This window comes from Rhinoderma darwinii, chromosome 2 (genome assembly GCF_050947455.1).
Source record: "Rhinoderma darwinii isolate aRhiDar2 chromosome 2, aRhiDar2.hap1, whole genome shotgun sequence".
Taxonomy (NCBI): Eukaryota; Metazoa; Chordata; class Amphibia; order Anura; family Rhinodermatidae; genus Rhinoderma; species Rhinoderma darwinii.
This window is the reverse complement of record NC_134688.1, coordinates 425,135,719-425,148,971: the sequence shown is the minus strand read 5'-3', so window position 1 is coordinate 425,148,971 and position 13,253 is coordinate 425,135,719.

Genomic DNA, 13,253 nt, shown 5'->3' with positions numbered 1-13,253 from the left:
ACACCATTTGCCCAGGATAATGTAAGATTTATTGTCATTGATAAAGTTATTGCAGAGTGAAGGAATGTACACAGGAGATATGTAGAAATGGTATCATATCTGAATACATTAACCCCTTAGCGCACCAGGACGCACTGGTACGTCCTGCATTGAAGTGCTTTAAGGCACAGGGACGTACCAGTGCGTCCTGGCTAAAAACTGTCACCCTGTCAAATGACAAGGTGACAGAACTGTGCCGTCAACTGTTTATGACAGTTGACCGGCACAGTAAGACGGCAGGGGACCATTCACAGCGGTCTCCTGCCGGCGATCGCTTTGATTGGTCAGTCAAAGCAGACTGACCAATCACAGCTCCATGACGTAAGGTATGTGATGGCGCTGGCTCAGCTTGAGCCAGCACTATCACCGCCGGTAATCAGATGTCCGGAACCCCTCTGCAACGGCCAGGACCGGAGCTAGGCTCCGATCCGGCCGATTAACCCCTTCGATGCATCGATCAACGCGATCGATGCATCGAAGTGTCTTGTAGCCTGTCGGCAACCACGATGGTTGCCACGGGCGCGGGTGTCAGCTGTTTGTCACAGCTGACATCGTGCTCTAACGGCCAGGACCGGAGCTAGGCTCCGATCCGGCCGATTAACCCCTTAGATGCAGCTATCGCTGCATCTAAGTGATTAGATCGCACGCTATGGTTGCTAATGACAACCATTGGCACACGCGGGTGTTCCGATGGCTGCTATGGCAACCGTAGCCTAACAATCGCTTCCTAGTACGGAAGCCTATTAGGCCCCGCCGGGAGGAGAAGCCTAATAGGCTTGCTGTCAGTGAATAGCTGACAGCTCTAATACACTGCACTATGTAGGTAGTGCAGTGTATTAGAATAGCGATCAGGGCTTCATGCCTTCAAGTTCCCTAGTGGGACACAAAAAAAAGGTAAAACAAGTTAATAAAAATGTTGTAAAAAAGTTTAAAAAAATAAGTTTCATGAAAAAAATAAGTTGCAAAAAACACTAACAGCCTTTTTTCCTATAATAAGTCTTTTATTATAGGAAAAACAGAAAAACATAAAAAAAAGCACACATATGTGGTATCACCGTGTCCGTAACGACCCAAACTATAAAAATATCACGCTATTTTACCCGTACGGTGAACACCGTAAATTTTTTTAATAAAAAACGATTCCAGAATCGCTGTTTGTTAGTCAGAACCCCTCGCAAAACAGAATAAAAAAAGGGATCTAAAAGTTGCATGTACCCCAAAATGATACCATTAAAAACTGAAGCCCGTCCCGCAAAAAACAAGCCAGCCCGCAGCTTTTTTGACGGAAAAATAAAAAAGTTATGGCTCTCAGAATCTGGTGACACAAAAAATAAATTTGAAACAAAAGTGATTTTATCGTGTAGACGCTGCAAAGCATAAGTGAAAATATATACATCTGGTATCGCCGTAATCTTACCGACGCGCAGAATAAAGTAAAATCGTCATTAATAGCGCATGGCGAACGCCGTAAAATTTTTTTTTATAAAAAACATCAGAATTGCAGGTTTTTGGTCACCTTGCTTGCCAAAAAAATTAAATACAAAGTGATCAAAAAAATCGCATGTACCCCAAAATGGTACCAATGAAAACGGCAGATTGTCCCGCAACAAATAAGCCCTCACACGGCTCCGGTGGTGAAAACAAAAAAGTTCTGGCTCTCAGAATATGGCGATGCAAAATGTGCAGAGTGTCCAAAAGCGGATAAGATCTGGCACCATTTATCAGTGCGACACCGGCCACATATCTGCGGATTATTATTTATTTACCCCATTATTACACCCTCTTATTATGCCCCTGATGTGCTCCGCACAGATTACATGTGCCCCCCACATTATAAACTGAAATACCAGCAAAACCCCAAACAAAACTGCCACTAAGCAAAATCTGCGCTCCAAAAGCCAAATAGCGCCTCTCCCTACTGAGCCCCACAGCGTGCCCAACGGGCAGTTTACGTCCACATATATGGCATCGCCATACCCGGGAGAACCCGCTTAACAGTTTGAGGTATTTGTCTTCAGTGGCATGAACTGGGCACAAAATATTGTGCACTAAAATGGCATATACCTGTGGAAATTTGCAGTTTTCACTTTGCACCATACACTGAGCATTCATTTATTATAGAAAAAAAAACCCCTGTGTGGTCAAAATGCTCACTACACCCGTTAATAAAATGCCTTCAGGGGTGCAGTTTCCAAAATGGGGGTCACTACTTGGGGGTTTGTTTTACTATTTGACCCCAGAGCCCTGCCATTGTGGGCTAATGCTGCGAAAATCACCAAAATAGGTCTCACATGCGCCTTTCACGCCTAAGCCCTGTCATATATCCAGGCAAATGATAAATGCCTTGAGGGGTGTAGTTTACAAAATGGGGTCACTTCTCAGGGTTTTACACTCTACTCTGGTACCTAAGAACGCTCTGCAAATGCGACATGGCGCCCATACACCAGTCCAGCAAAATCTGTGCTCTAAAAGCCACATGGCACTCCTTCCATTTTGAGCTCTGCCATGTGCCCAAACAGCAGTTTAGGGCCACACCTGGGGTATTGCCATACTCGGGAGAAATTGGGTAACAAATTATATGTGTTTTTTTCTAATATTACCCCTTGTGGAAAAAAAATTGGGTGCAAAACTACATATTTATGGGGGGAAAAAAAAAATTTTTCATTTTCATACTGCCTCATTCTAATACAATCTATGCAACACCTGTGGGATCAAAATGCTCACTACACCCCTAGATGATTACCCTGAGGGGTATAGTTTCCAAAATGGAGTCACATCAGGGGTTTCTACTGTACGGGTACCTCAGGGGCTCTGCAAATGCGACATGGCGCCCAAAAAACAATCAATTAAAATCTACATGCCAAGTAGCACTCCTGCCATTCTGAGCCCTGTGGTGTATCCAAGCAGCAGTTTATGACCACATGTGGGGTATTACCGTACTCGGGAGAAATTGGTTTACAATTGTTGGGGCGCTTTTTCTCCTTTATTCCTTGTGAAAATGAAAAAAATTCAACATTTTAGTGGAAAGAATGTCGATTTTCATTTTCACTGCATAATTCCAATAATTCAGCAAAAAAACTGTGGGGTCAAAATGCTCACTATACCGCTAGATAAATTCCACGAGGGGTATAGTTTCCCAAATGGGGTCACTTTTGCCGAGTTTGCACTATTTTGGCCCCTCAGTGGCTTTGCAAATGTGACATGGGGCCGCAAACCATTCCAGCAAAACTTGAGCTCCAAAAGTCAAATGGCGCTCCGTCCTTTCTAAGCCTTGCCGAGTGTCCAAACAGCAGTTTATTACCACATATGGGGTATTGCTGTGCTCAGAAGAGTTTGCTTTACAAATATTGGGGTGTTTTTTTTCCTTTATCTATTGTAAAAATGAAAAAATCTGAGCTAAAACTATATTTTATTAGAAAAAAATTTAGATTTTCAATTTCACGGCATAATTCCCATAAGTTCAGCAAAAATCGTGTAGGGTCAAAATGCTAACTATACCCCTAGAAAAATTCCTTGAGGGCTGTAGTTTCCAAAATGGGGTCACTTTTGGGGAGTTTCCACTCTTATGGTCCCTCCAGGGCTTTGCAAACACGACATCGCACCAAAAACCAATGCAGCAAAATCTGCGCTCCAAAATCCAAATGGCCCTCGTTCCCTTCTGAGCCCTGCCGTGGGTCCAAACAGCAGTTTATTACCACATATGGGGTATTGCCGTAATCGGGAGACATTGATTTACAAATGTTGGGGTGCTTTTTCTCCTTTATTCCTTGTAAAATCTAAAACATCGTATGTTTTTTCAGAAAAAAAGTAGATTTTCATTTTCACAGACCAGTTCCAATAAATTTAGCAAAAAACCTGTGGGCTAAAAATTCTAACTATACCGCTTGAAAAATTCCTTGAGGGGTGTAGTTTCCAAAATGGGGTCACTTTTGGGGGGTTTCCACTGTTTTGGCACCACAAGACCTCTTCAAACCTGACATGGTGCCTAAAATATATTCTAATAAAATAGAGGCCCCAAAATCCACCAGGTTCTCCTTTGCTTCTGAGGCCGGTATTTCAGTCCATTACCGCACTAGGGCCACATGTGGGATATTTCTAAAAACTGCAGAATCTGGGCAATAAATATTGAGTTGCATTTCTTGGGTAAAACCTTCTGTGTTACAGAAAAAACTGTATTACAAATTAATTTAGTAAAAAAAATAGAAATTTGTAAATTTCACCTCTACTTTGCTTTATTTCCTGTGAAATGCCTAAAGGGTTAAAAAAAATTCTGAATGTGGTTTTGAATACTTTGATGGGTGCAGTTTTTTAAATGGGGTGTTTTATAGGGGGTTTCTAACATATAAGGCCCTCAAAGCCACTTCAGAACTGAACTGGTCCCTGAAAAAATAGCCTTTTGAAATTTTCTTGAAAATGCGAGAAATTGCAGCTAAAGTTCTAAGCCTTGTGAGGTTATAGAAAAATAAAAGCACGTTCAAAAAATGATGCAAACATAAAGTAGACATATGGGGGATGTTAATTAGTAAATATTTTGTTTGGTATTACGATCTGTTTTACAAGCAGATACATTACAATTTAGAAAAATGCAGATTTTTGCAAATTTTCTCTAAATTTTGGTGTTTTTTACAAATAAATATTGAATTTAACGATTAAATTTTTTCAGTATCATAATGTATAACATGTCACGAGAAAACAATCTCAGAATCGCTTGGATAGGCAAAAGCATTCCGGAGTTATTAGCATATAAAGTGACACATGTCAGATTTGCAAAAATAGGAGGTTAAATTATTACTTTACGGGTAAATGAAAAATCATCTTTATTGCATGGGTTTAACTTTATTTTTTTTAATAAATGTTACCAAAACTTCACAGGAAAACTTCACAGGAAAACTGTGGAGAGGGGAGTCTATAATTGGTTTTCCTTTAGCAGATCTTAGAAATGTTGTTTACAAGCATCTCAAGGCTCAACAGTGATATTTGTGTGCAGTAATAGGTATCACAAATTGAACTGCTGTCTCAAGAGATAGACAGTGGTACGCAGCAGAAGTCATCTCTCTTCGCAAATCTAATGCTCCTTGCAACACACCAAAGTGATAACTTATGTCTGCAGTTTCCAAGCCCGATTAGTGCAAATGCTCCCCAAGGTAAAGAGGTGTGGGTGATGGTATAATACTGCCTGGACCCAATAAGCTGTGTACAACTAAATAATTTAATAATTTTTAAAAACAATGGAAACCCTTCCTAATACAACATGAAATGAAGCATGGGCGTAGCTATAGGGGGGTGCAAAGGTAGCAGTCACTCTTGGGCCCTGGTGCCTGAGAGTATCCAAAGTTACCTCTGCCACAAAAGAACACACCAGTGTAATATATGGCATTTCATAAATGGGAACCCTGTAGCAGATTTTGCATTGAGGCCCAGAACCTCTGATGTTTTTTGTTTCTCTCCTGGATTCTCATGGAATCTGTGAAAAAAACAAACGTGTCTCCATGTAAAAATGGTGGCACAAAGATGTACAGAATGGACCCATAGAATTTATTTAATACAGATCAAAGAGCTGTTTACTTCTTCCTGCATTTTCACATACATGTATGTCATGGGAATGGTTCCCTTCCTGCATCCTGATGTGTATGTACGTGATGGTGATCACCCGGGCACAGAAGCTAAGCCGTAGCGATCGCCGCAGTGGCCCAGCTGTGAGTGACGGCTGGTTTCCCACTGCAATGGTTGGGATCGGAGAGACCTTCTGGTCTAGTCATTCAACCCCTTAAATGTTGCGGCCAATAGTGACCACAGCATTTAAGTGGTTTGACAGAGGAAGGGGGCTCGGCGGGCCAATGTTTGCTGTCACCACTAGGTAGCCATGACAGCCCGGAGGCCTCAGAAGGGCCCAAATAGACTGCCACTAAAGTCCCACTGACAGGCAGTAATGCTTTGGTATACAATTTTGAGTATGCCAAAGTATTATGTCAGCGATCACAGGATCACAATGTGAAGATCTCTAATGGGTAAAAAAAATTATTATTAAATACAGTTAAAAAAAGCTAAAACCTTTTTCTCATAATCAGTGGTTTTATTTTGTAAAATAGTGAAAGAAAGAAAAAAAAATGCACTAATAATGTATCACGTCAGATACACGTCAAATAAACCGGAATTGCTTTTTTTTTTTTCCATTTCCCCTAAAATAAAAATAAAAGTTAATAAATAAGTCCCATGTACCCCAAAATGGTGCCTGTAAAGGGAAGTGTTTTATATATTTCTATCTATATACATGTGAGTGTAGAAATATATAGATTTGTCCCTCCAGAAAGGTGTATACCCATCCCCCTATTAGATAATGGTATTCCATGTGGCCCAGGCCCCTCCCTTTCACGTGCATGAGCCTGTGAGGTCACACAGGTGTGCACGGGGATGTTTAAAAGGACAATCTTTCCCAAAGCTCACTCTCTTGTTCCTGCTACCTGGCTGCACTAAGGGTCTCCTCTTCCCTCCTGGCCTGCTCATGGCCCTTGCTGAGAGACCACACCAACTTGTACCACATGGACTGCTAAGTATCCACGTGTAGCAGCAGCTACACGTTATGTTCTCCCCCTCCTTACTTTATCCCTTTCCTAAGTTAACCCTTTACCCTTGCTATTAACCCTTAGAGTATAGGGAAAGCTATATTAGGAGGGAGTGATACAGAAATAGTGAGCGTGTATTGGATTGTAACTTAACTGTATTCATGTGTATGTTTAGGTATGTGGGTGGAGGCATAACATAGGATACCGTGTTTATACTGTACTACGTATATTGTGAGTATACTCAGTATATATTAACGTGTTATGTGTATTCGGGTATACTGATACTATACTGTGATCAGTTACTGTGTTCTGTGTTTAGTTTGGTGCATTTTATATGCAAGTGTGATTATTGTTAGTAATAAATATTACCCTTTATTTACTATACAATTGTATTTATTGTACGGTCCTATTCCGTAGAAGCAAAGCAAGTAGACGTTAGTATAAGGAAAAGGTAGGGGAACTAGGCATAACCCTAGTGACCCTGATTATAAAGGCGGTAGTAATAGTGGGCGACCAAGTAGGTGAAACCCTGCTATTATACCAGCCCTTGTACACACGTGGATGAGTGTGTAGTAAGGAAGTGAGCATATATATATATATATATTATATTTATATATGTATATAGAGCCCTTTTACAGTGCCAATAAAAACTACATCTTGTCTAGCAAAACACAAGCCACATATGGCTACATCAAAGGATATAAAATAAATATGTCTCTTGGAACGCAGCAAAAACCAAAGCATGCCAGTCACCACCAAGACTGATTTATTCAGGGGGTCTGGTTTGAGGTCTGAATTAATTTTATGGTCTGGTCTCCGGAGCACTCGTGAATATAGAACAGGGAGCACTAAACCGTTGATTACTCAGAATCTTGCATGATCGACACCACTGGTACAGTTACATCACACTTCCCACCCTGTATATAGCACCATCCTCAGTTTTGAGGGCTCAAAACGGCTCGCAGTTTCCCTTTAAAATATTACTTATTCCTTTACTTTTGATCATTCTGACAATATAAAAATATCAAATCCTATGGCCTCAGTTATGTTTTCATTCTTTCCAGTGTGCACGTTTCCTGGTACACATTTAAACCCACACAACTAGTGATTTTCTATGTCTTATTATGACAACTAGACAAACTTGAGTCATAAAGTTACCAAAGACAGGTAGGGAGCAAGACATTTATCCACCAAGGAGGTTTTCCTTATTAAGTGATTTAAAGGTTTTAGTGCTTTGAAGGGGCTTTAGAGGTCAATCTGAGCTAAGTGCTGCAACTATGAGATCTTTCCAGCAAAAAAGGAGGGTGCAACTTTAGTGCTCCTTCATGCCAGGCTACACAGAATCCAGGAGGATCCACTTGCTTGTCTAGACATTGCATGTAAAACAGGAAGACATTTTTATTATACAAAATGTTTTTGTTTCCCCCAAAAGTTAAGGGTTAATGTAATTTCAAACAGGTCAAGCCAATCTTGTTTCACAAGGCCATATTTAAATGTTGTTTTTTGCAAAAGTTCAGTAAGAATGAATAGATTTCACTGATGTACACCCAGAATGAAATATATATACATATATATATATATATATATACAGTGAAGGAAATAAGTATTTGATCCCTTGCTGATTTTGTAAGTTTGCCCTCTGTCAAAGTCATGAACAGTCTAGAATTTTTAGGCTAGGTTAATTTTACCAGTGAGAGATAGATTATATTTAAAAAAAAAAAAACAGAAAATCACATAGTGAAAATGATATATATTTGCATTGTGCACAGAGAAATAAGTATTTGATCCCCTACCAACCATTAAGAGTTCAGCCTCCTCCAGACCAGTTACACGCTCCAAATCAACTTGGTGCCTCCATTAAAGACAGCTGTCTTACATGGTCACCTGTATAAAAGATTCCTGTCCACAGACTCAGTTAATCAGTCTGACTCTAACCTCTACAACATGGGCAAGACCAAAGAGCTTTCTAAGGATGTCACGGACAAGATCATAGACCTGCACAAGGCTGGAATGGGCTACAAAACCATAAGTAAGACGCTGGGTGAGAAGGAGACAACTGTTGGTGCAATAGTAAGAAAATGGAAGACATACAAAATGACTGTCAATCGACATCGATCTGGGGCTCCATGCAAAATCTCACCTCATGGGGTATCCTTGATCCTGAGGAAGGTGAGAGCTCAGCCGAAAACTACACGGGGGGAACTTGTTAATGATCTCAAGGCAGCTGGGACCACAGTCACCAAGAAAACCATTGGTAACACATTACGCCGTAATGGATTAAAATCCTGCAGTGCCCGCAAGGTCCCCCTGATCAAGAAGGCACATGTACAGGCCCGTCTGAAGTTTGCAAATGAACATCTGGATGATTCTGAGAGTGATTGGGAGAAGGTGCTGTGGTCAGATGAAACTAAAATTGAGCTCTTTGGCATTAACTCAACTCGCCGTGTTTGGAGGAAGAGAAATGCTGCCTATGACCCAAAGAACACCGTCCCCAATGTCAAGCATGGAGGTGGAAACATTATGTTTTGGGGGTGTTTCTCTGCTAAGGGCACAGGACTACTTCACCGCATCAATGGGAGAATGGATGGAGCCATGTACCGTCAAATCCAGAGTGACAACCTCCTTCCCTCCACCAGGACATTAAAAATGGCTCGTGGCTGGGTCTTCCAGCACGACAATGACCCGAAACATACAGCCAAGGCAACAAAGGAGTGGCTCAAAAAGAAGCACATTAAGATCATGGAGTGGCCTAGCCAGTCTCCAGACCTTAATCCCATCGAAAACTTATGGAGGGAGCTGAAGATCCGAGTTGCCAAGCGACAGCCTCGAAATCTTAATGATTTACAGATGATCTGCAAAGAGGAGTGGGCCAAAATTCCATCTAACATGTGTGCAAACCTCATCATCAACTACAAAAAACGTCTGACTGCTGTGCTTGCCAACAAGGGTTTTGCCACCAAGTATTAAGTCTTGTTTGCCAAAGGGATCAAATACTTATTTCTCTGTACACAATGCAAATAAATATATATATAATTTTGACTATGTGATTTTCAGTTTTTTTTTTATATAATCTATCTCTCACTGGTAAAATTAACCTAGCCTAAAAATTCTAGACTGTTCATGTCTTTGACAGTGGGCAAACTTACAAAATCAGCAAGGGATCAAATACTTATTTCCTTCACTGTGTATATATATATATATATGTATATATAGAAGATCCAAACGTTGCTGTGTTGGGTGAATAAATTCACATTTTTTTGCTGAGTGCTGCTTCCAGTCTCTTTTTCTTGGATATATGCATGAGGAGCTCGTCACTCCTTGATATTTTGAAGCTAGCACCAACCGTTTCTGGCTATTGACACAGTGCTGCTCCTATGTTTGGATCTTCTATATATTGTGTGACGAGGAGGCTTTAGCACGTGTATACTACAACATGGAGCCGACTGGGGCTCTGAATACTTCACCCAACCTTTTTTCCTACACCACAGAGGATGTGAACAGGATTTTGAATGGTTCATTGGGAGATGGGACCTTCCTGGGGATTCCAGCTAAGGTTGACATCAAACGATGCTTTGAATTTGAGTCAAGGAGATATATTAACCTGCGGCTACATCTGTCTATTTTGGGCGAATACTACAGGCACCAAATCATCCCACGTGGATTAAGATCTCATTTGAAGCCCAACCTGTTCCCAAATAACGTGGATTTCTGCATGAGCCTGGAGGGCTTATCCAACAAATATGCCTTGGATGTAATTCTACTCAACATTGAATTTCTTCAGAAGGAGATTGAGAAGTGTGGATTCAAGAAGGCTGAATTAGAGGAAAAATTACGGACGGTCATGGAAGGTGATGAACTTTCTGGTTATCAGGAGAAATTCCAAGGTATTCTACTAAAGTTTCAACGTGAACAGGAGGAGATAAAACGACATAAGTGGTTTCGTGACAGAGACGACTATGCTTCAGGCAAGATCTACAACTGGAAGAAGGAACAACCAATACAACAGAAGAGGCCCATTTGGAAGGACACAAAAGGAAGATTTCAAAGAAATAGGGATTCCCCTACGGTTGATTTTTTAGGGGAAGCAACCAGCGTACCAGAGCAAAGTCAGCTTGTACAAGGAGAGGTGGCAGAAAATACAGGCGGGGATGTAAGAAGCAAGAATATCAAACAGCTAAGATCGACGGCACAAGTGAAAAAGAGGTCTCCTGTGACCACCAATTAGTGGTAAATGTTTCTGATTATACTTTATCTGTTGATGAATTGTCGGTTTTGCGTAAGGGGTTATCGTTCTGCCCTATTCAAAACATGGATTGGCTGCAACTTGATATTGACCTGAATAATTTTTTCAGGTCAGTCAGGATGAAGACTTGGTTTTCCCAACAGCCTATTCCGGTGATGAATAGTAAGTCAGGGCCAGATATAGAACTATGCCTCAAACATTGGGGTTTGTCCAATAGGAGCAACTTCCAGCCCCCTGCATGTTTGCAGGTGGTTGAAACGTTTATTGCATCAGTGCTTAAAGATGTTTCAGAATTTAAACAGGAATGTTGCTCTGGTATATCTATGCATACCCGACACAATTTGTCCATTAAAGAGAAAGTAGCTTTGGATAAATTGGTCCGTAATGATGACCTCATTATTAAACCCGCGGATAAAGGGGGTGCGGTTGTCATTATGGACCGAACCCTGTACCTAAATGAAGTCTATAGACAACTCAATGATATAGAGGTCTATAGGAGAATCTCGATTGACCCTGTGAGGGACATTCAGAAACGTATTAGAGTACTGGTTGACAATGCTTTTGCTAATGATATGATTGACAGAGATCTGTATACTTACTTAACACCACTTTATCCAATAACACCCATACTATACTGTCTACCTAAAATACACAAGAGTATTACTAATCCCCCTGGGAGACCCATTGTTTCGGGCAGGGATTCGTTGCTCTGCCCTCTTGCAGTCTTTCTTGACAAGATTTTGAGGAAGTTCGCCGTGTCTGCTAGATCTTACATTAGGGACACGTCGGACTTCCTGAATAAAATCAGTGACATCAATGTTCCTAATGGGGCCCGGTTGGTCTCATTTGATGTGACTAGTTTATACACCTCTATCACTCATGTGAGGGGTATGAACAGTGTGGACAAAGCACTGAGAAACACTGAGTTCTCCGGTGAATGCAGGGAATTCCTGATGGGTCTCCTTGATATAGTTCTAACCTGTAACTATTTTCTCTTCAACAACGAGTTTTTTATGCAACTCCGTGGTACGGCTATGGGGTCAAATGTGGCCCCTACGTACGCCAACATTGTGATGGCTGACCTAGAGGAGACGTCGATCTATGTATCCCACCACTTTACCTCGGTACTTGGGTGGTGGCGTTACATAGATGACGTCTTCCTTATTTGGACGGGTGACCTGCTTGGTCTCAATGGGTTTTTTGAATATCTCAATGATATTGATTCTGATATTAAATTTACCATGGTAATGTCTGACACTAGTATCCAATTTTTAGACACTAGGGTTTATATTCAGGACTCCAAACTTATGACGGATCTGTATGTCAAGGAAACAGATTGTAATAACCTATTGAGTTTTAACAGTCACCACCCGAGGGGGATGATCAGGTCTCTACCATATAGCCAACTATTGAGGGTTAAACGGATAGTTGATGACCCTACATGCCTGGACCACAAACTGGACATGATGGTGGGTAAATTTCTGGACAGAGGTTACCCGGATAGACTTTTAAAAAAACATATCCAGAGAGTACAACAAACTGATAGGATCCAATTGAGACAGGATAGTAGGAGGGATCGACAGACTGCTGTCAGATTCCCTATGACCTCTACATTTAGTATCTATAGTTCTAATGTTGCAGGCATCATTAGGAGACATTGGAGGATTTTGTCCAATTACTATGATGGAGTGGTAGAATTTCAGTCACCCCCCCTCTTCTCATATAGAAGACCTCGGAACTTGAGGGATAAACTTGTGAAGACAGATGTCTGTGCAGTTAACAGTCGGGCTAGAGGTGGACTACATGATGTGACACGCCATGGGTGTTTCCCTTGTCTGTCGTGTGACAGTTGCGCTATCATGTTAAAGGGTAGTTCTTTCATACATCCCACCACTGGTAGAGCGTACAGAATCACTTCACATTACACATGTCGAAGTGATTTTGTCATTTACATTTTACAATGCCCGTGTAATCTGATTTATGTGGGTGAAACTACAACTGAATGCAGGTTGCGACTGAATAACCATAAATCTAGCATTCGGACGAAGAAAGTTGAACTTCCTGTACCTAGACACTTCGTAGAGTTGGGACATAGCGTGCAACAGCTTAGATTCTGTATTATTGATAGGGTTCCCCCCCTTAAACGTGGGGGCAATAGGGAACTGGTCCTCAAACAACGGGAGGTTCAATGGATTCATAAACTTAACTCCCTTCATCCCAATGGTCTTAACATGGATTATCCTTTGAATGTATTCAAACGCTGATTGTATGTGTACAGTTAGAATTTTTGGATGTGGTTAAATTTTTGGATGTCTGTCCTTCTCTTTTTAGGGCATTTGTTTGATGTACTTTTGTGGACCCTGGGGTTCTCTTGCCTGATGGTACCATTCATTATTTAGTTGTTACTC